This window comes from Aristolochia californica, unplaced genomic scaffold, assembly GCF_029961685.1.
Source record: "Aristolochia californica isolate CCGP_79_NKW_82.1479 unplaced genomic scaffold, dmAriCali1.0.hap1 SCAF_3, whole genome shotgun sequence".
NCBI classification, from domain to species: Eukaryota; Viridiplantae; Streptophyta; class Magnoliopsida; order Piperales; family Aristolochiaceae; genus Aristolochia; species Aristolochia californica.
In genome coordinates this window covers 18,197,622-18,221,682 of record NW_027181992.1, presented here as the reverse complement: position 1 = coordinate 18,221,682, position 24,061 = coordinate 18,197,622, and the positions used below count along the sequence as shown (strand labels likewise).

Sequence of the window (24,061 nt, the reverse complement as noted above, 5' to 3'; positions counted from 1 at the left end):
ATAAATCATTCATGCATGAGCTTATTAATATCACTATAAACTCATAAGAAATCCGAGACCATGAAGAAAAATATTCTCATTCAAAAACTGAAGCCGAGTGGAGTTCCAACTCCTCAAATATTAAAGAATCGATTAGTGAAAAGAGTAGCATAGTAACCAAGGTGATTAAATTTTTGAAATCTAATGAATCTAAAATCATAATAGGCAAGAGAATTGCTCTTCATTAAAACAAACTTGCCTCCACAAACAATAACTTCCCATGCAAAAGATTTCAACATAAATCGATTTTCAGAAAAAAAACTTGCAAACCAACTGAAAAGTCCATCTTTTGACAATCTTCTTCCAATCCGAGATGAGATAAAAATCCGAGAGCATGAAGCCATAAATAGGTGATAATAACAAGAACGAAAAACTTATCTCAACAAGTTTCAATCTTGCTTCACAAAGAGCCTTTCATGAGTAGCTTTGATAATAAACTCTTTAGAGCATCTTCTTGACATGGGGATCCTAAATCCAATGCTCTGATACCATATGGAATTTAGGACTCCATGATTAAAACCTCGAGCAAAGTAAGAGAGGAAGAGGAGAAGAAAAAGAAAAAGAAAAGAGAAGAGAAGAGAAGGCAAAGAGAGAACTCGGGTAGAGAAGAGAGAAAGGGAGAGAGAGAGAGCGCCTTTAGGCGAAGAGAGAGCGCCTTTAGGCGAAGAGAGAGCTAGGACGAATTGAGAGAAGAGGAGAGAGTTTGATACTCTACCCCAAGCCAAGGGCCTCTATTTTTAGTTTTTAGAGGATGTACAATGTCTATAATGCCTTTAGGGCTACAAGCTTTACATAAGAAAAGACATAAGTAGACATGCTCTCCTTGACTAATTACACCCTTGTGCCATCTTTATGAGATGACTTCTTATTTACCATCATGCCACCTCTCTTAGACGTGTGGAACCTTCTCCATACTCGTGTGGGCTTGAGCCCATCTTCTAACAAGGTTGGGGACGGGTTTCCCCAAACCCAACCTGAGGGGATGAAATAAAGATTTAAAACAGGGTAGGGTCTAGTCAAGGATAGGTCAGATTTATGGGGATGAGTCAAGTTTACGGGGACAGGGTGGAGATGGGTTGGATTAGGTTTTACGAGAACGAAACGAGGACATTGATTAGGCCAGGATCAAGTTTGACGTTTTGGGTTATTTGAATTTTTTAGGGTTCTAGTTTTGGACTCTCGGTTTTGGTTAGGTTTTCGAAACCCAAACCCAACGTGACCCATGCCCAACCCTAGAAGTCGTTGTTACAAATTGTCATAGAACCTCTTGTGATTGTAGAGTTATAACTATCAAGATTCATCAGTTACGCCAATTTTTCAACTAATATGGGTTTCGATTGGGAACACTATCGTTCTACCTCTGGAAGAGAGAGCTCGTCGTATCTATGAAAAGGTCTTGAGAGCTAGGGAAACTTGTGATAGTAAGTGCTAGGGAAGAGGGGTTCTTAAGAAGGTGAGGCACGTGTAGTGATTGGAGGTTGTAGAAGAGGATTTCTTTGAGATGGGAGTAGAGCGAGAGGAGGGCATTGATGTCATACTCCAACTCCTAATTGGACACCTTGAGGATAATCTTGATGAGGAGTGGAACTGTGAGGGCATGGACTTCGAATGTTGAGCAATTGTTGGGGACCCAATTTAGGAGCTCGATGGTAGCTAGAGCACTCAAGTGTCACACTTTTAAAGTCGGTGAGGTGGTTGCCAGGAGGGCTAGCCTTCCCCCCCGCCCCTCCCTGTGTATGGCCTTGCTTTGGTTGGTTTCTAGGTTGTTCTTGCTGCTCTGGCTGGTTGCACGAGTCGTGCAATACAACAGTCATGGAGGCGGGTTACTGTGGTTGGCCAAGCAGGTGGGTGGTGGTGGAGGGGGAAGGAGAGTGAATGAATGAGGAAGAGGGCTTGAAGCAATATTTTTGTAGGGGTAGTGGCTTCCAGCCTTTTCAAGGGAAGAATTCCATAGGAGATATTCTTTTGTTGGAAATGATGAGCATTCATGCTTTCAACATTTGTGGGTACGATTTAAGAAAGAGAAATATGTGAAGCTGGGGGGGTTTGGGAGAATTGGTGTGGTAAAAGTGGTCGTGAAAGGATGGGGTTGAGGGTTTGGCTCAGTGAAGGTTGGTTGTTGGGTGAGCTTCCTGGCAAAGCTGACCAAGGGGCAGGGGCTAGGTGCCCAAACACCTAGAGATGAGTGCCCCGATTTGGCAATGGTCCGATCAATCTGATTCATATTCTGATTCAGTGGGGAGGGTTGCTGTAGAGGGTGACTGGATCCCCCACCAGGCTCCCTGTGCCATCATAAGCGGACAGATCATCAAAAACTACTTTTGCCCAATAACACTCTTCCCCAACTGAGAGCCGACTGAAATGGGACCCCGTTCAATGCTTCTTCTGGATGATGAATGTTCTCGCCATATCCATGCGAGAGAGCGAGCTAGACTTCAGAGCTTGGTGAAGGATGTTATGATTCTGGGGTTAAGTACTTGGCTTTCCGTTGCTTACCACACCGGTCTTTTGGGTAGTATTGCCTATGTGCTTAACATTTGGTATCAGAGCTATACCGCTGTTGCGTGTTCGAATCCCGGAGGGGGCGACCTAGAGACTTGTGTAGCGCAAAAAGGCGGTCCGGGTCACTAGAGTGGGCCACTAGAGTGGGCTGCCGTGGACATCGGCTCATAACGGTGGGAGTATTGTTATGGTCCTGGGGTTAAGTGCTTGGCTTTCTGCTACCTACCAGGCCGGTCTTTTGAGTAGTATTGGCTAGGTGTTTAACATTTGGTATCAGAGCTATACTGCGGTTGCGAGTTCGAATTCCAGAGGGGGCGACCTAGAGACCTGTGTAGTGCAAAAAGGCAGTCTGGGTCGCTAAAGTGGCCCGCTAGAGTGGGCCTGGTAGGTAGCGGAAAACCAAGTAATTAACCCAGGACCATAACATCACACACCCCTTGGAGAAAGAGCTTGCTCTCGAGCTCTTACAAGCCGACGCTCAACAAGCTCCTCCGTTACAAGCCGACGTCCACGCGGCCCACTCTAGCGACACCGCTAGGTCGCCCCTTCCGGAATTCGAACTCGCAATGTAAGTAGTGGCTCTGATACCAAATGTTAAGCACCTAGCCAATACTACTCAAAAGACTGGCCTGGTAGGTAGCAGAAAGCCAAGTACTTAACTTAGGCCCATAACAAAGGAGCCTACCAAAGTGGCCTACAATCCCCAACAAAGTCTCCTCTGACCAGAGCTCGATCGGGATACCCCAAATCGAGATCCACTGCCCATATTGGGTGAGTGGAGTTGACAGATCCCAATCAGTAAACCTAGCCAGTGGCGCCCGGTAGCAAGATAAAGTGTTTAAGGCATTAGCCTTATCGCCAATGGACTTGAAGGAGATCAACCAAACCAACGACCCAAGATAGGAAGCTCTTGGCAGATAATCAAGGCGGAGCTGAGTGCGGAACCAATTTGCGAGGCCAATGGAGTTCCAATTTGGATTAACCATGGTTGTCGTCGCATCAATAGCTCTCAGTAACCTTCCACACACCAACTCATCAGGGGAAAGAAATTTTCGTGACCCGCGACGCTTCAACAAGCCTACCAAGCTTGGCCAAGGCATTTGGAGCAGGGTGCTCACAGTTTAGTAGACTGAGCATCAAGCGCAGAGTTGGGTAGAGACGGGAAGGTCGTCGCGTAGATAGGAGGATCGGGGGGGGGGGGGGGGGGGTCGCCACTTTGTTAGCAGATCGAATTTGGTCGTGGGTTGAGAAGTTGCCGTTGCAGGAACATGGTCCATGAGAGCCACTCGGAAAGCCGTCCATCCGAAGGAGCCCTTTGATTCCGGGATGTAAATTCTTGCCATAATCATCTCCCCTCGGCTCTGGACGATCTGACACTCCCAACAATCCTTGTAGCAAAAGACTGAGGACGCAGAAGGAGATTGAGCCAATTTGGAGCTCTCTGGATTGTTTTCTGCAACTACCAATAGACTTAGCAACCTTGAAGTGGCTGAGGAAGGAAGCACAATCTGCCGCCGGGAAGGAAACAAAAGCTCATTTCCCGTCGTTGTGCACCGTGATTTGAATCGTGCACTATGATTTGAATCGCAGGCCCCGATCTGTCTTGGGTTCGACCAATCACGAAAGAAGTGTCGTCTAAGGAGAAAGATGTTTCTGATGACCCAAATTTTCTCCCCCTTCTGTTTTTCTTTGCCCGCACCTTCGTCCATCCCTTTCCATCGCTATTTCCATCAAGTCTAGAGTCATAGGAGATATCATCTACCAACATCGTCTCAGGGGAGATACCAATTCCCATTGAGAGCTTGTGGGCCGGGACTCTGGGACACGGGGCTCGTGTGCTGGTCTCCCCCTTCTAAAGACGACTCTCGAGATCCTCCCTACGAGCAGAGAAAAGGGAAAGGGAGGGAGGAGACAAGGAATCATCCCCCCTAACTATCTCCTTTCCGTTGGAACACCTTGCCTGAGTGGCATCCGAAGCTCCGGCAAGGTCGCCGGAGGTCGGCGTTGGCCTTCGTCCACCACGGGAGGGGACTGCGACTCCCCGAGTCGTGCATCGTGAAAAAGAAATCCCCAGTTAGGATCTGATCTTAATAAATAAGAGAGCTATCTTCACAGTTTGAGATGACATGGGGGAACGATAGAAGAAAAACAGGACTAATCCAACGTGCATAATAATATAAGTCCACAATAGTAGAATCACCAAGAGAATAAAGTCAAAATTGACCAGAAAACTAATCACAAAATTTTACCAGCAAATGACCACAGAATTGAGTAGAACATTGACCATTAAGAGGACTAAAAATTGGCCATGAAATCTGTCCAAGAGATTTGACTAGGGTTAAGACAAACCCTAACCCCAACTTTTGAATGTCCTCTTCCTCTTATAATCTTTGGATTGTTGGCAGGGATGTTTGCTTCTGCATGGCAGTACCATGAGAGCTTCAACTATGTGGATAAAGAACTTTTGAGGGAAAATAAGGAGCTGGAATTGTCTAGTGCAACTCCATGGCCAATGGAGTTGACATGGTGATTGCTGATTTTGCTTTTGACACAAGGAGGGAACAAGCTCAAACTCTATTTATCATTCTTCTTCCCACGCTTGGAACAGCTATAGCACAGAAATTTCCTCCTGATTCTTTCAAGCACAACTTGTCAATAGCAGCTACAGCAATCCACCTCTTGAGAGCATTAATTGTGGGGCCACTTTGAAGCTCTAATGCGAAAGAGCTGGCTGCCATGGAGCAGGCAGGGGCGTGGCTACTACTGCCATGTGCAAGGTTAATTGTTTCCCAGCTGAGGACATAAGAAGTTCTCTCATATCTGAAGCTCTGAGAGATTCACTTGGTTTGTGGTGGTTGTTTCATCAAAACTGGACCTTGGAAGATTGGATGAGACTTTTCTATATTTTAATGATGAACTCAAGGAAGAATAAGATGAGTAATATAAAAAAAGCTACTGAAATCTTTGCTTTTGTCATGGTAGAGAGAATCTTCGAAATTGATGTGGCAAGGATAGGTCGACAAAGATGTTGTTCTTCTTGTTGTACACTGATTATGCAGGACAGTGCCTGACTATGTTTGATCTCCAATGGATGCAAGATATCTTGAAATATACTTTTTTTTTCCATGACAAGCACACTGCTAGGCCAAGAGAATCACCAACATGATGACAAGAAGAGGAGAGCCGAATTCTGCTTTAGATGGAATGGGATGTGTGAGAACTGGTATCCTCAAGCCGGGTATGGTTGGGCCTAGTGGACTGACTACAGAAGTATGTGGTTGAGCCAGTCTAGATTGCCACACCTCTGTATTTGCTGTAAAACTTGGTCAATGGAGGACAAAGATTGACAGACGATCTGGTAAAGAGCTTGAGACGACCACATCAGTAACCTCAATACTTTGAAATGAGATTAGAGTTGATGAAGATGACAAGAAATTGGGGGTGCGCAGTTGAAGCAGATCATAGCAGCTGTTGAATTTCAGTAAGAAAAATGAGAGAAAGGGAACTGTGAACAGAGAAACGAATATTGGTGATAGATAAACTATCTAATGAGAAAAATTCTGAAAGAACTTATCTTTTCTTCTTTTTCTTTTCCATATTTTCTTTCTCCATCTCAATCATTGCTGCAATGATACCATGTGAAAATTTGTAGGAGAAAAGTATTGGAGAGATTAGGGTTTAGAGAGTCCTCTCCCTTATTTATGTTGATTTTTAGGACTCCATGGATTTAGCTCATGAAGAAAAAGAGAGAGACCCAATGGGAGAAAACAGGAGGAAGAAGAGGTATGGACTTAACCAAACCCTCCCCCATAAGTCATATTTATATGTATCAAAATTACCAATATACAAGCATACCCTTCACCTTAATAAGAATGAAGAAGAGACAAATTTTTTTAACTAATTACATTAGTGCCACCCTAATTACATCATATATTCCAATACTCCCCCTCAAGCTGGGAGGTAATGGTAGTGATCCCAACTTAAACCAAATAACATATATGTAGTAATAAGCTCCTCCATCACAGTGTCCCAACCCAAGCACTAACTCTCAAAGGTAGAAATGGGTGATAAGTGGGTAATGCCTGTCATTCACAAGACGGCGATAAAAGACCCATGGGTATATATATAAGAAGTCTGAGTAGACTTAAAACACCCGTATAAATCAAAGGGACCAACCAAAGCAATGCTTTAACAGGGTTGGCCAATAAGGGTAAGTGAGAGTCAAATAAAGGATGGTAGGAGAAAGACTACCAAAGGGTAATGGGTAATGGAAAATAAGATGCCGAGGGCACACTGTGGTTTATTTTTCTAAGAAATTCAAAATCCGCATCAGAGAAACCAATGCCGATAACAATCAATAAATAATGAACTCAAGGCAAGCGACCAAGGAGTTCTTCTTCAGAAATAAGGTCTCAATCAAGGAGACACAATAGCGGTAGTTGAAATGGGCCAATGCCCAAATAACATGCACCACATGTGCAGTTGTATAGTAGTGGATAACCGGTAAATAATAGAAGTCCTTAAGGGTAATAAGGACACATGAAATAGTCCGTAGTGAGTCCATCAGTAAATAAGGAAGTTGCACCAAATAGTATGTTGGAACCGAGTAATAATCTAAGATAATAATCCAGCCGGAGATAGAGAACTAAGTCGAATCGAGTAAGATATCAGACCAATATAGTTGAGTCATAGGAAAAATTTGTATAAACCTTCTGACCCGGACCCGTATAACTGAGGTAGAAAATAAGTAGGCTGAGTCAGGCTGACTCGGACCCGAGTTGACCCGATTTGAGTTGACCCGAGTTAACTCTGCAGAACAAGAGCAAGTGATCCTTGGGTTAGCATCATCGTCGTTGGGTCAACCCAGTGGTTTTGTGCTGAATCCGTGCATAATTAAAACATTACCTAACTTGGGAATTAAATCCTGAAATATACCTTTTGCGACGATTTCGAATAGAGCGGAACAACTTCATCGTCGCCGAAGCTGGAGAAGGAAAGGCCAGCGAACCTAGAGAAGCAGCAAAAATCTTCCTGAAAATAGAATAGTGGAAATCTCCAGAAATAGCAACACAACAACGAAGATTACAGGAATGTCCGAAACCAGCAGAGAGATAACGATTTTTACGGCAATCAAATGGCAACGAAAATAAACTTCAGAAGATAGATGGCAGTTGTCGAAATTAGATTTCTTGAATGAGATTACGAAGATAGAAGAGAATCTTGGATAAGCAGTAGCGTTCGGAAATCAATCAGCCAAATTTCTCAGCCAAGTCCAGCAAGTTTCAAATGCAGTATTGTGATTAAGCTAGATCAGATGTAATCCACCAGCTGGCTCGGAAGATAATGATACCAATAACGCTTGGAGATAATACTGGCAGAGACTGTCTCAGATGATCAGTGATGCTATCAGAACAGTTGGCAATGCAACCGTTATAGTGAACAAAAGTAGATAACAGGTAACATGTAACTCGGAACAGATAGCTGTTGTATTGGATAATAGAGTTGTTTATGATTCTGTATTCTGATACAGATCAAACAGATAACAACTAATGATAATGTTATGGACTCCATAGCATCCCGAGTAATAAGCAGACACATGAGTTAATTTATGTAATTTCCTTTTGATGTGTTTGGATGGTTTACTTGTAATTTTCTTATAACTGGTGCCCCTCGGTTTGGGCTTGATGTTTTGCGTCCCTAATCCTTTTTATGGAGGAAAGCATTGAATCAATTAGTCTAGTTGGTCGGATTCTCCCTCTCTGAGGTCCAAGGTTGAGCATCCTTCAAGGCTCGTTCCATCCCAAGCTATTGGGTGTTCGAAGCACAGAAATTTCCTCTATTCGTCGGTAGCAAATCTGGAGGAAAGAGGAGAAAAAAGGGTGACGAGATCCATGGCAAGGGCAGAACCTAACATCGTGGTATCAGACAAGACCACCCTTGGCGATTCCTCTTCCTAGGAAGATTTGCGTCATATCGTTGAGGAGTTACATCATAGCGTTGAGGCAAATCGAAGTTGAACTGACGGACTTCAATCGGCAGTGTCCGCCATCAATGACACTCTTCAACACTTACTTCGGTGAGTGGAGGAAGGTTTTGCTCGAGGTCCTACGCCGCCGGGCAGTTCCACGCTTCCTGCCGAGCCCCAACCTCCCCATCCGCACCCACCTCCACCACATCTGCGCCACCAACCTCCAGCTGCCATGGGACCCCACGCACCAGGCCACAATACGGTGCCCAGGTATGCAAAGCTCGACTTTCCTACCTATGACTGGTCTACGGATCCCTTGATCTGGTTACACCGCTGTGACCAGTTCTTTTATAATCAAAGAACGCATGTTGATGATCGAGTCCACTTAGCTCCCTTCCATATGCTTGATGAAGCGCTCCTATGGTACCACCAATTTTATTCGAAGCATCATATTCATGATTGGGATTTATTTAAAGATTATTGCATGTTGAGGTTTGGCCCTCCTGCACGTAGCAACCCTTTGGAGGATCTGGTGAATTTAAAACAGACAGGGACCATTGAGTTGTATGAGAAGCAATTTCAGGAACGTCTGGCCCGCGCCAGTCGATTTGTGCCTCCTACACAATATGTTAATTTATTCACTGTCGGTTTAGTGGAGGCCTTGCGCCTGGAAGTAGAACTGCATGACCCTCAAGACCTAGCCCATGCTATGAACCTTGCTCGGACTATAGATACAAAACAACGTGTCCTAAAGGAGTCTCTGGTCTGACGACCATCTTGACCAAGCAGGGCGTGCACTAGTGCCCCCACATCCTATTCAGCATCTCCACGTTGTGGCCAAAATCCAGCACCGCGTGCTAACAATTCGACTTCCACTCCACCAGCACAATATATCCGTCGCCAGTCTAGACTGAGATGGAATAGAGACGTGCCAAGGGGCTTTGTTACAATTATGATGAGCAACATGTCCAGGGCCACCAATGCAAACGATTATTTTGGTTGGAGGTACTGGATGACGCAGAGGAAGATCCACTGTTGGAAGACAGTCCTGTACCAGACCCGGAAGAACCCTCCATTTCCCTCCATGCTATGATAGGCATGCACAACTCCAACACTATGCAAGTCCGTGCCGGATAGCAGCATCTCCAGTTACTGGCATTAGTGGATTCCGGCAGTACTCACAATTTCATTAGCCAGCCAGCCGCTCAACAACTTGGGTTGGTGATTCAAAATAACATCGGCATTTCAATATCCGTTGCCAATGGGAAAAAACTTTCAAGTGCGGGCATTTCTCACTCTAATGAATTTCATATTGAAGGGCGCTCATTTGTAGCAGATTTTTTAGTCATTCCACTGGCTGGGTTTGACTTGGTATTGGGCATTAAATGGCTCCAGCCGTTGGGGCCCATATTGTGGGATTTCAAGGCGTTGACTATGCTTTAACGGCCCAACAACATCCTATTACACTTCATGACACTCATGCTCCCACGCCATGTACTCTTCAGGAAATTCAAGTCCTGGACGCAGATCACTGTAAGTTAAATTCCTTAATTACAGAATTTGGTGAATTATTTCAGGCACCTACTGCACTTCCACCTCTCAGAAATTGTGATCACCGTATCCGCTTGAAATTGGGCACCGAGCTTGTGGTGGTAAGGCCTTACCGTTACTCCCACTTACAAAAAGATGAAATTGAGCAACTGTTGAATTTAGGATTCATTTTCCATGATCACGAACAAGAGAAAGAAGAAAGAAAAACGAGAAAAGGGGAGGAAAGCTCTCAGTAGGGAAGAGAAAAAATAAAAAAGAAAAGGGTGAGCTGCGTCAAGTAAGGAGAGGGAGAGAGAGAACCAACTTGGGATTGAATGTGTAACTTGATTAATTCCGAATTACAACTCCTCTATTTATAGTAGAGGAGGACGTAGAGTCTTTATACAACTTGTCATTCAATCCTAATTACATTCCAACTCTAACTCTTCAATATAAGTAAGTCTATTCAAACTAGAACTCCTAGAAGACTAATTGGAGTAGAACTAGGAGTCCTTTATTACCCACGAGATTATAAGGGATAAGCCAGCTTGTGGCCTTATCCTTGTGGGCCCCTCATGATCCTCCAGCGCACCTTGATAAGAGTGCCAACTCGTGAGATCTTTGTGGGTCCCACTTGATCTTCAAGTCTTCTAAATCAATTCAACTTGTGCTTCTTGATTCCTTAACTCGTGCTTGCTTTGGGAGAGGACTCTTTTTGGTGTTCCAAGTCCTCTAGGATTCTTCTTGATGACCTACGTCCTCATGATGGATTTCACCAGCTCGAGCACCATGGTGGGCCCCACATTGTAACACTCCCCCTCAAGCTGGGGGTGAGAAGACGTCATAAACACCCAGCTTGCTGCATATGGTAGACATAATCTTGTCAGTGACTGGTTTGGTGAGGATGTCTGCAACTTGATTTTGTGATGAGATGTGCTTTAGGGATAAGAGACCAGCTTGAAATTTTTCTCGTATAAAGTGGCAATCGACCTCAATGTGCTTTGTCCTCTCATGGAAGACTGGATTCGATGCCATATGTATTGCTGCTTGGTTATCACAGTATAGGTCCATTGGAGCTTCTTTATAAAATCCCAATTCAGTGAGAAGGGACCTTATCCTTATCCATAAAAGTTCACTTACAGTGTGTGCCATGGCTCTGTATTCTGCTTCTGCACTTGACCGTGCTACTACATTTTGTTTTTTGCTTTTCCATGTCTCGAGATATCCTCCAACCATCGTGCAAAAACCAGAAGTAGATTTTCTATTGTCTGGGGATCCAACCCAGTCCGCATCCGCGAATCCCTCAATGTTGAAGTGACCATGTTTTTTATAGACGAGCCCCCTTCCAGGAGCCCCTTTCAGATAACATAGTATCCTCTCAAGTGCTTGCCAATGATTAAGTTGTGGCTTGTGCACGTATTGACTTACCACACTTACTGCATATGAAATGTCTGACCTCGTTACACATAGGTAAATAAGTCGTCCCACTAACCTTTGATATTTGCCAATATCAACGTCTTCTCTAGTGCCTCCACATAATTTTGTATTTGCATCCATAGGAGTGTCTACCGGTTTGCATCCCATCATACCTGTTTCTTCTAGTAGATCTAGTGCGTATTTTCTTTGGGATAGAATAATGCCATGTCTGGATTGTAAGACCTCAATCCCCAAAAAGTATTTCAGTAATCCAAGATCCTTCATCTTGAATTCAGCACATATTCTTTCTTTTATTTTTTGAATGGCCTCAGAATCACTCCTAGTTAAAATAATATCATCAACATAAACAGCTAGAATCACCTTACCTCTTGTTGTGTTCTTAATAAAGAGGAGTGGTCTGCAGAGCTTCTGTAAAAACCTACCCGTATGATGGCTTGACTAAATTTCTCAAACCATGCCCGTGGGGATTGCTTTAGCCCATATAGAGATTTTTTAAGGCGACATACGGACTCCCCCTCAACCACATCCAGGTGGTTGTTGCATATAAATCTCTTTTTTGATATCACCATTGAGAAATTCGTTTTTAACATCCAGTTGATGTATGGGCCAAAAAGAATTAGCTGCCAAGGATAATAATATACGTACCGAGGTCATTTTTGCCACTGGAGAGAATGTCTTATCATAATCAATGCCATAGCATTGAGTGTAACCTTTTGCAACCAGTCGAGCCTTCAGTCGTGCAATGGTCCCATCCGGATTATGTTTTACTGTATAAACCCACTTGCAACCAACGGGTTTTTTATCTGTAGGTAGTGGAACTAGAGACCATGTGTGATTATCATTAAGGGCCTTCATCTCTTCATCCATTGCTGCCTTCCACCTTGATGTTGTAGAGCCTCCTGATATGATTGTGGAACAGATATGGAGGAAATAGAAGAAAGAAACTGACAACATAGAGGTGAGAGGCGATAATGAGACACAAAATTGGAGATAGGATGAGAAGTAGAAGGTTGAGTGCATGAACGAGGTTCTTTTCTTATAGCAATAGGACGAGTATCAAATTCAAGACAAAAAACGACTGGTGTTGAAAGACTTACCTCTGGTGGATCCGACAACTCGGTAGGTGTGGCATCGGCCACTGTCTCTCGGGGCTGAACAATATCTGTATCACGAGGCACAACCGGTCGAGGAGAACTTGGTACTGATGACATACTAGGTGGAGCGCTATCAGAATAATATGAGGAGTCTTTCAAAGAATGTTACATTCCTTAGACACAAATAAACGTTGCAAGAGGGACTATAACAAACATAACCCTTTTGTGTTCGAGAGTATCCCAAAAAGATACACTTTATACATTTAGGGTCAAGTTTGCTGTGTCTAGGTAAAGTATTATGAACAAAACATTGACAACCGAAGACTTTCATTGGTAATGCAAACGGATCATTATGTGGTAAAAGTTTAGAGTAAGGGGATTTATTCCCAAGAACAGTAGACAATAGACAATTTATAAGAAAACACGCTCTAAGGATAGCATGGGGCCAATAAAATAATGGAACTTTCATGCATATAATAGACCTCAAGCTACCTCAAGACTATGACGATTTTTTCGTTCGGCTACACCGTTTTTTTGAGGAGTGTAGGCACATGATGTCTGATGGATAATGCCATTCTCTTGACAAAAGGAATCAAGATCTTTTGAAATATGCGCTTTGGCATTATCAGACCGGAGGATTTTTATCTTCTGACCAAATTGTGTGAGTACCATCGCAAAAAATGATTTAAAAATAGATGGCATCTCAGAACGCTCCTTAAATAAACAACCAAGTTGTATGAGTGAAATCATCAATAAAAGTGATAAAATATTTGGCTTGAGAAATATTTGAGACACTCAAAGGCCCCCAAACATCAGTATGAATCAATGAAATAGGAATGCTACTTTTGACTTCTGGACGAGGAGAGTATGTACTCCTTTGATGTTTACTTAACTGACATTCCTCACAACTGAATTCTGACCTTATCTTAAGAGATGAAAACATATGATGAAGAGATTGTATGGAAGGATGTCCCAACCGATTGTGCCATAATCGTGTCTCATTCTCAGTAGTGGACACCATATTGACCTTTGGCACGTCCAAGTAGTAGAACCCCCCTTGTTCATGGCCTCCACCAATCACCTGCTTCATTATAAGATCCCGAAAAACACATGAAGTAGGTGAGAAGGTAACCGAACAATTAAAATATTTTGTAAGCTGACTCACAGAGAGCAAGTTTAAAGGAAACGAAGGAACAAAAAAAATATCATTGAGCCGAAGTGATGGGGTGACAAAAGTGGAACCTTTTCCTTGGACTTTGGTTTGAGAACCGTCAGCTATGGTAACAAACTTGTGTGAAAGACTCGGAGATAAAGAATGTAATAAAGTTTTGTTACCTGTAAGATACTCGAAGGCTCCTGAATCAGTTATCCAGGATGAAGAGGAAGCAGATAGCATACCTGAGGGGCTAGGAGAAGACCCTAACATGGTCTTTATTTTCTGAAATAATTCATACTCTTCATCAGTAATAATTTTCTGTGCAGCTGGTGTTGGGGGATGGTCTGCTTGCGCATCACTAATGAGGGCTTGATTAACCCTTGTTGATTCTGACTTGTCATTAGCCTTCTAGCATATTTCTTTATAGTGGCCATATCTACCACAGTATGTGCATGCCCTATAACGACACTGGTCTATAGTTTGGCCCCGAAATTTACAATTAGTGCATTTAATATCATCTGTTCTGCCAGCACTATAGGGTCTATGCAGTGTATCAGGGCTTGAATATAGTTTAGTACATGTCTCCCAAATATGTTTAGCAGTGTCAAGATGAATAATATTACTAGAGACATGTGCTTCCATGCTATTTATCAGCCAACCAATTACCAAAGTATCATTCTTCAGCCATTTCATATAAAAAATATCATCTTCATCAATAGGTGGTCCTTGGGTAGTGAGTTGACCAAGTAGGTCTTTGGTTATGAGAAACCTCCTAACCGAGGTGGACTAACTCATAAAATTTGATACCCCACGTAAGGGTATGGTGGTGATTTTCAGTATATCACCTTTGATATTCATATTCTCATAAGCTATGATGGGCTCTTCTTTTTCAAAATACTTCAAATAATATCACCAAGTAGCACTTCTTCAATCAACTCGGTATATGTAAATATAGCATCAATGCTAAATAATTTTTTTTTTCTAGAAAATCACTCATAAGAGACTCAATAACAATCTTCTATTATCAGGGAAATCTTATCCCACGAAAAAATTCAATAATCTGAGTATGGACTGGTCTCGGCCAACAAAATTTCCAAATCAATAAAACTGTTCTGATAGCTCCTTCTAGATAGAGGGGCATGCATATTCATAACATAATAAGATGAAAGCATTCACATATTCATCCTTGAATCATCATCTAAAAACGAGAACCTGTAGCATAATTTTTTTTTTTTTTTGAACTCTTATCTCTTGGCTAGTGTTCTTCCTTCATACAAGAGCCTTCTTTGAGTGGTGTTGATCATCACTTCTCTAGAGCATTCCTATGTCGAGGGATCCTAAATATTTTGCTCTGATACCATGTTGAATTTAGGATCCCTTTTCCATGATCACGAACAAGAGAAAGAAGAAAGAAAAACGAAAAAAGGGGAGGAAAGCTCTCGGTAGAGAAGAGAAAAAATAAAAAAGAAAAGGGTGAGTTGTGTCAAGTAAGGAGAGGGAGAGAGAGAACCAACTCGGGATTGAATGTGTGACTTGATTAATTCCGAATTACAACTCCTCTATTTATAGTAGAGGAGGAGGTAGAGTCCTTATACAACTTGTCATTCAATCCTAATTACATTCCAATTCTAACTCTTCAATATAAGTAAGTCTATTCAAACTAGAACTCCTAGAAGACTAATTGGAGTAGAACTAGGAGTCCTTTATTACCCACGAGATTATAAGGGATAAGCCAGCTCGTGGTCTTATCCTTGTGGGCCCCTCATGATCCTCCAACGCACTTTGATAAGAGTGCCAACTCGTGAGATCTTTGTGGATCCCACTTGATCTTCAAGTCTTCTAAATCAATTCAGCTTGTGTTTCTTGATTCCTTAGCTCTTGCTTGCTTTGGGAGTGGACTCTTCTTGGTGTCCCAAGTCCTCTAGGATTCTTCTTCATGACCTACGTCCTCATGGTGGGTCCCACCAGTTTGAGCACCATGGTGGGCCCCACATTGTAACAACGACAATGCTAGACTATGCTCGCACAAGGGATTATTCAGCCTAGCAGGTCTCCCTTTTCTTCACCAGTGTTACTCGTCAAGAAACATGACAAATCCTGACGGTTTTGTGTTGACTACAGAGAGCTTAATGCTCATACAATCAAAGATAAATTTCCCATTCCAGTGGTGGATGAACTATTAGATGAATTGCACGGGTCCAACTTATTTACCAAGCTGGATTTGAAATCAGGGTATCACCAGATTCGAGTGCACTCTTCCGACGTGGAGAAGACAGCGTTCCAAACGCGCCATATGGGCATTTCGAGTTTTTAGTCATGCCATTTGGTCTATCCAACGCACCCTCCACCTTCTAGGCCCTCATGAATGAGGTATTTCATTCCATCTTACGGAAGTTTGTTCTTGTGTTCTTTGATGATATTCTGGTTTATAGTAAGCACTGGGACGAGCACCTTCAACATCTGCGCCAGGTGTTCACTCTTCTAAGTTCCCATCATTTAGTTCTCAACCAATCGATGGGAACTTCAGAGGTAGCATATTTGGGCCACGTCATATCAGCCTCTGGTGTGAAGGCAGACCATAGCAAAATTCAGGCAATGGTCGACTGGCCTACTCCCACATCAGTCACAGCGTTGAGGGGGTTCTTGGGACTCGTAGGTTACTATAGAAAATTTATTCGTAACTATGGACAGATTGCAGCTCCACTCAACAATCTCCTTAAGCGCAATGCATTCACTTGGTCTGACACAACTGCGTCCTCCTTTGAGAACTTGAAGACAGCATTATCATCCGCCCCGGTACTCTAGCTTCCCAACTTTGATGAATTGTTTGTTATTGAATGTGATGCATCAGGTGGAGGTATTGGCGCGGTCTTACAACAGCAAGGACACCCCATAGCTTATTTCAGCAGGCAGCTAGGCCAACACCACCACAAATTAGCTGCCTATGAAAGGAAACTGATCGGCTTAGCAAAAGCCATTCAGCACTGGAGGCCCTATCTCTAAGGGTGCCCCTTTGTAATACGGACCGATCATTGCAGTTTGAAGTACTTACTCAAGCAACGTCTCACCACTTCCCCCCAGCAGCATTGGTTGAGTAAATTGATGAGATTTGATTTTATTGTTGAGTATAAACCTGGCCACCTCAACGTGGGTGCAAATGTCTAGTCCCGCAGGGACCTGTCTGAGCCTCAGCTACACGCAATCAGTCAGCCAAGATTTCTTTTGTTGGACTCCATTCGGGATGAAACTCAACAGCACCCCGAGCTCCTTGAATTATATCACAATATTGAGCAGAAAACACTGGATAGCAACTGGACCATTCAGGACCGACTCATATTGTTCAAGAATCGGATTTATCTCCATCCGACTTCTCCCCTCATTCACAACATATTATCTACGTTTCATGGCAGCACACATGAGGGCCGACAGAAAACGTATTTTCGTGTAAGTCGTGATTTTTACTGGCGGGGCATGACAAGTAGTGTGGCGGACTATGTGACAGCTTGCTAGATTTGTCAGCGGAATAAAGTGGAGTCCTTAAGTCAGCACTTCAGTTACCTTTACAGGTATGGGCAGATATACCCATGGACTTTATTGATGGCTTTCCTCCATCCTCGCAAATTAGTCATTTTTGTGGTGGTCGACCGCTTCTCTAAATATGGACATTTCTTGCCCCTGGCACATCCATATACAGCGACTCATGTCGTCCAACTCTTCATGGATCAAATTGTCAGACTACATGGCGTGTCTGCGTCCATTACCAGTGACAGAGATGTAGTCTTCACAAGTACTTTCTGGAAAGAACTATTCAAGCTGCATGGGACAAAGTTGGCATTCTCCTTAGCCTACCATCCGTAGACCGATGGACAAATAGAGGTCCTCAACCGTACCATTGAGATGTACCTCCGTTGTTTTGTCGGGGATTCGCCTAAAGGTTGGGTCCGGTGGCTAGCATGGGCGGAGTTTTGTTATAATACCTCGTACCACACAGCACTCGGCACAACTCCTTTCAAGGTCGTTTATGGCAGAGATCCTCCTCGGCTCTTATCATATGAACCTGGTTCTTCTAGGGTGGCAGCTCTTGACCAGGCTTTGGCAGAACGAGATGCAATGATCCGCCAGGTCCGAGATCATTTCCAGGAAGCTCAACATACAATGAAAGCAAATTATGATAAATGGCATCGAGATCTGGTGTTTTCTCCGGGAGATTATGTGTGGCTTCGTTTCCAACATTACCGCCAGCTCTCCCTTACGGTCTCCAAACGTCACAAATTGTCCCCAAAATTTTATGGGCCATTCCAAGTACTGGAACGCATTGGCACTGTGGCCTACTGGTTGCAGCTTCCCCCGGATGCAAAGATCCATGACGTTTTCCATGTCTCATAGTTGAAGGCCTTTCATCGTGACTCTCCATTGCTCCACACCCCTTTGCCACCACTTCAGGAGGGGCGTGTGTTTCCCACCCCAGCTCAGGTGTTGTAGGCGCGCCGAGTCCAGGGCGACTGGGAGCTTTTAGTACAGTGGGCCGACACAGACCCACTTGACACTACATGGGAGCTCTTGGCGTATTTCAGGGCACTCTACCCCACTTTTGAGCTTTAGGACAAACTCTTTCTCCAGGAGGGGGGTGATGTTATGGACTCCATAGCATCCCGAGTAATAAGCAGACGCAGGAGTTAATTTATGTAATTTCCTTTTGATGTGTTTGGATGGTTTACTTGTAATTTTCTTATAACTGGTGCCCCTCGGTTTGGGCTTTGATGTTTTGCGTTCCTAATCCTTTTTATGGGGGAGAACGGGCTGGAATGAGAATTAAGCATTGAACAATTAGTCTAGTTGGTCGGATTCTCCCTCTCTGAGGTCCAAGGTTGAGCCTCCTTCAAGGCTCGTTCCATCCCAAGCTATTGGGCGTTCGAAGCACAAAAATTTCCTCTCTTCATCGGTAGCAAATCTGGAGGAAAGAGGAGAAAGAAGGGTGACGAGATCCATGGCAAGGGCAGAACCTAATAGATAATCAGAAGGTAACATACTCTGCTATTCATGAAATCAAAGTGCTTCCTTTTTGAAACAGATATGCTGCTATTCACATCCTTGCATGAGGAGATGAATACCAATGTTATCACTATGATAACAACAAGATAAGCACCGCACAATTATAACAGCAAGATAACTGTAAGCTTGTTGCAGGCTTCAGTTATAGCCACCCGAATTCATCAAGCTTGCATGTCTGTTCTTTGCTTGAAAAATCTAGTTTTTTTTTTTTTTTTTCATCTTGGAATTTTAGGCTTTCAAGAGAAAATCATGACGATTGGAGGCAAAGAAATTATGGTCTGGAGACAATCCCCATTCTGTTTTCTAGAGACAATGAGGAGCTGATGCTTCCCTCTCATTTTCCTGAATATGTTATAGCAGAAAAAAATGGGAGCAACAAATGGTAGAGAAATCGTGAAGTCTTATCAATACCAGAGGGACATCGGTAAACAAAGAGTAAGGACAGAGAGATGCCAATACCGATAGCAGCAGAGTGCTATGATCATCGATAAACAGAACTCACTGAGTTCTGAATTTCAATAGTGTAAGGCTTTTGTGCTGCTCTTCCATGGGATTCTGATTTACCAGTCGATGGTCATGTTAAAGTCCAGCAATGATTGATGGCCATGTGAGTGGAAAGAAAAACAGAGATCGCCTTTGGTAAACACAAATAGTTGTAATCTCCGCGCTGGTTCTGATAACGCATAACTTGCCGGCGTCTGCAGACGTTCCGTTGCATTGGAGGAGACCGTAAACACGATCAGCGCCTAATGGAAATAATTGTTTTGGCTGGCAAGCGGAGGAGAGGCATTGGGATTTGGCAGGGCGGCAAGATGAGGCACGAGATGGATCAATTTGGATTTTCTATCACTGTTTTATGAAAAAATGGGTTTTCGCCGTCCATGTTGCCAGGCAGTAGAAGAAAATGAGCAGTACTATAAAAAAACGAATTTCCAGTAACTAATAAAAAAAACGAATTTCCAGTAACTAATAAAAAAACCATCAATATGAGAAAGAGAAAAGAAAAAAATAGGTTTATGGAATTCTAAAAACCATAGCTACGAGTCCTGAAAACCAATGCTCTGATACCATGTTGATTTTCAGGACTCCATGGATTTAACTCATGGAGAAAAAGAGAAAAACAACCCAATTGGGAGAAAGCAGGAGGAAGAAGAGGTTATATAGACTTAACCAAACCCTCCCCCATACGTCATATTTATAAGTATCAATACTACCAATATTACAAGAACACTCTTCACCCTAATAAGAGTGAAGAAGAGACAAGAAATTTAAACTAATTACATTAGTGCCACCCTAATTACATCATATATTCCAACAATTTATAACTTAAACATTAGTAAAAATTAAATCATGAATACAAAACGAAATGAAATTTGATCTTTTTTCACAGAAGCACTATTTGAAGTGGATCCTAAGTTGATAGCTTGTTATCTGCTCCTCAAATTGGAATTAATTCTTTGAAAGACCTTGAACTTTGTTCTTTAGTGGGTTGTCTAAAATGCTTTCAATGACCTGCAGGATGTTGAAAGAATATCTGTATATGATCCAATTGGTTGCACAAGTCTCATGATAGAAACAAAAGCTGGGAGATATACAAAAATGTAGCTCTTTCTATTATTTCTATTATTGCAGTTGTTAATGTGGGTAAAAACTCCCACTTCTTAACAAGGCTTGGGGTTTTGTTGATTTATAAGGTTGGACAATAGACATTTGGCTTGTGATTTGGAATAAACAGGGCCTAAACTTTATCAGAGGTAGGTCTAAGCCCAACCTAATTTGTCTGTCTGTTTTGTGCCAAATTCATTCCACAGGCTTATCTGCCTGCATGTTCTATTGGGCGTGGTTGTGATAAGGGCTGTTAGTGTGAGTAAAATTCCCACTTCTAAAATGACATGAGATTTTGTTGGTTTTTAAGGTTGGATAATCACCTCCTAAGTGGCTGGTCATTTGGGGATGAAGCTAGATCCAAACTCTACATTAGTTAATGATACCTGTTCAGTGAGTCCTTGCTTCTGAAATGAACTGCTGACACCAGTTGTACATTTTGTCTTCATGGACGTAAGAGAAAGGGCACTTAGTGGAAATAGAATTAGATGTTTTTGCAATAAATTCTTGAAAGTCTTGTAAGCCTTTTCCTAAATTTACTGGATTCATCCGTGTGAATAATGAACCTGGTTTTTTGGCTGTATCTTTGAATTCATCATCCTATTGAATCCAAGTTTAGGATCCCGGCCATGATCTCTTAGAAATGTTCATAAATTGCAAAATATCAACTCCATTAGTTAAAAAAGGATGCCATTCACATATTAACTGGGAAAGTAGGTGTGCACTTTGAAGAACATGATATTCCTAGAATCAGTGCTAACCGCACTAATATGGTGTATTATTTACAGTGTACTTGCTTACATGCCACAGTCACATGCTCCCAACCCCCCCCCCCCCCCCCCCCCCCCCCCCCCCCCCCTTTCACACACACACACACATGCTGCTCTCTTAGCAAGTATATAGTCTCTTGCATTGAATGGGTGGGTCTTCTTTTTTCATCATACAAGGAGGTTGCGTGCATCTCCCTTCTCTTTCTGGAAGTTCTTTGCTATCAAGTTCATCGAGACTTAGATCATAGCTTAGTACTCTTAACTCCAATAAGAAAATTTTTGTCTTTCTTATCAACGATGTAAAGCTGATAAAATGAAAGAGAAGGGTTTCATGGAGGTTCTTGTAACTGGATTTTGGATAATTTGGAGTCACTCCTTAATCTGTCTACCCAATTCATTCATGTTTTTAACAAATTTTGTTAAATGGTACTGATTAACCTTACTTACTTTCCCCAGGCTGTTGATCGTCCATACCTTATTATCTATTCTAAAACTGCAAATATGAATATTGCTAAGTCTAATGTTCTACAAGCACAGGATTGTGGGATTTGCCATGAGGAAGCAGAGGATCCTGTTGTGAGAAAAATCATGATGTAACATTTTCTTACTCTTGCTTCTGTGCAAGAACAAGATTGTCAAAGTTATCAGCTCTTCTCTTTTGACCAACTTGGTTCTTCTATTTATCTTACTTACCTCAGGTCACTGCATGTGAGCATTGTTTCTGTAGGACAGGTTGCTTGTCCTTCATGTTCAAAGCCTCTTCACTGTTGATTTCACTGCAAAGAAGAGTCCAGAACAGGGTGATTTGACCGTTAAGGGTTTTAAATGTTCAAGTATCCTAAACAAAATTTGTCTTGAAAATTTTTATACTAGCACAAAGATTGAAGCTCTGGTAACTATTGTATCTTGAAAGCTATTTCTCCAAGTATTTTAATGGACATTTTCTCTGGTCATTCGACTCTAGTCTCTCCATATTTTTGTTTCAATTAATTCATTTCTTCCCATCAATCATGTATTGTTAAGTTTTGTGCAGAGGGAGGAGATCAGATTCATGGTTGAAAGTGATGGTACTGCAAAAGGAATAATGTGCAGCCAGTTCACTTCATTCATGGATTTGATTAACTACTCCCTTCAAAAGGTTCAAGTTGTTATTGATGTTACTGGTCGTGTGAAAACTTTCATATTTATGTTGTTTGCTACGTGGATTGACCTCATTAGTGAATTGACTTCATGTAGTCTGGTGTGAAGTGTGTGTCTAATTAGTTGGGAGTATGACTATGGCTGCAAGAGATTCACTGATGATCCAGACTGATTCTCATCTTTTTCAAAAAAAACTGATGATCCAGACTGAAAAATCTTTCTTATGAGCTTCAAAGCTGGTGGCGTGGCCCTGAATTAATGTGAGCAATTTAGCTACTGATGTCTATCCTATTAACGTTACCACTCCACAAATGTGCTCACTTATTGCTTTATATCATTTGGACTTGTCATAAGTTCATTTTAGTGATGTTGTTGTAATTTGGAGTAGATAACAGGTCTTCTTAATGGACCCTTGGTGGAATCCAGCAGTGGAGCAACAAGCTCAAGATCGAATTCACAGGATAGGACAGTATAAGCCCATGAGGTTCTGTCTAGGCTTTTTGTTTTTATTAGTGCTCGTCCTTCTCTTCAGGTAGCATTTTCATTCTTTTTGTGGGTCCTTAGGACAGTTTGTGATTGAAATCACAATTCTAAGGTTGCAGGAAAAGAAACAACTAGTCTTTGAAGGGTAAACTGAAAATATTTCTTTTGAGTAAATATGGCTAGAATGGATTTTGATGTCCTGTTATTCACTAGGACTGTTGGTGGCTCTATCGAGGCTCTGGGCAAATTAACAAAATCTTCTGTATATAGATAGAATTAAGATTTGTGTTGTATGAAATATCAGAATGGTCCTAATTATGTTTGACAGTACTATCCAAGATGATTCTTTATGTTAGCAATGTCTTATAATCATCACTTGAGAGAACAATATAATCTATAGAGACAATACGAATACTACATCCAGTTACCCTTCTAAGAATAAACATTGGCTTATTAGAGCTACTCAGTTTGAAGATAAACTTGTTTAAGTCTTTACCATTCGACTTCTTCAACTAATTCGCATGGATTTATGTGAACAAACCTATACCTTAAGTTTGTTAAGTTGTGTAGACTAATTAATACCTTACCCTTTGGCAATGATCGACTTTGATAATTATTAAGGGTAGTGTGGGGATTTCACATTTACAATCCGATTGCCCTAATTTTCTATTGGCATCGTCATGAAGGTTTTATCACCTTGACGAATATTATCATCACCGAAAAGGAGCTGGAGTTGTAGCCCGAGGGAGGTTAGAGAAAACACCTGTAAGTGTGTGCGATTTCTCTTGTAAACTATTTCATCTTTATAGTGGATTACTTTTGTGGCGGAAGACAGGATGTAGTCTCACCTTGAGGCGAACCTGTATAAATCTTGTTGTTATTTTGTTGTTGTTTGCTTTTCCTTCTTTCGTGATTATTATTATTGCTCTCGTTAGTTTGGAATTAGGGCTATTAATTCCTAACAAGTGGTATTAGAGCTTTAACTTGTGATTGAGAGCAATGGTTGACAGAGAATGATCGACACTTGGAATCAACAAGTTTGATGGTATGAATTTTGTGTTCAGGAGGATGTAGATCGAAGATTATCTCTATAGTAAAAAGTTGCATGCACCACTTTTATATATGAAACAAGAAAGTATGAAAAACGATGAATGGAATCTCCTTGATAGACAGATGTTGAGAGTAGTCCGGTTAACACTGTCAAAGAACGTTGCTCACAACGTGGCATTGGAGAAAATCGCAGTGGGGATGATGAAAATTCTGTCAACATATATGAGAAGTCTTT

At 42.1% G+C, this 24,061-nt stretch overlaps 1 long non-coding RNA gene across 2 annotated transcripts in view; it reads left to right on the top strand.

Annotated features, from left to right (window-relative positions):
• The window catches only part of LOC137959984 (uncharacterized), a 30,798-nt gene extending 8,249 nt beyond the window's left edge, over nucleotides 1-22,549 (top strand). The window contains exon 3 of one of the 2 annotated variants that reach the window (XR_011114099.1): nucleotides 21,610-22,549. This is a non-coding gene — a long non-coding RNA (uncharacterized lncRNA). Of the gene's footprint in view, nucleotides 1-20,296; nucleotides 20,754-21,609 lie in introns of those variants that run through there. The other variant, XR_011114100.1, reaches the window with a different exon arrangement.
• Nucleotides 22,550-24,061: the final 1,512 nt, after the last annotated feature.